Below are 239 nucleotides of genomic sequence, written 5' to 3'. Positions count from 1 at the left end.
TCTCTGTGCTGTGGCTGAAGTCTCTGGTGTAGAGGGTGAAGAGGAAGGGGGAGAGGATGACAACAAAACAAAGACAGCAAAGATTCATGGATGTGGAGAAGAGCTGGTGTGACAAAGGAAAATGCCAGGGTGAAATGGAGGCAGATGAGCTGCTGTGAAATCAGCCAAAACAAGAAGAAGCTGTACGTATGTAACATTGAAGCCTATTAGTTCCCGCTCCCAGCTGATGAGACAGATCA

This window comes from Copadichromis virginalis, linkage group LG5 (assembly GCF_057382275.1).
Source record: "Copadichromis virginalis isolate Kocher_CV1m ecotype Utaka linkage group LG5, C_Virginalis_male_GT1.1, whole genome shotgun sequence".
NCBI classification, from domain to species: Eukaryota; Metazoa; Chordata; class Actinopteri; order Cichliformes; family Cichlidae; genus Copadichromis; species Copadichromis virginalis.
The sequence above is the reverse complement of the archived record's forward strand: the minus strand, read 5'-3'. Positions refer to the sequence as shown.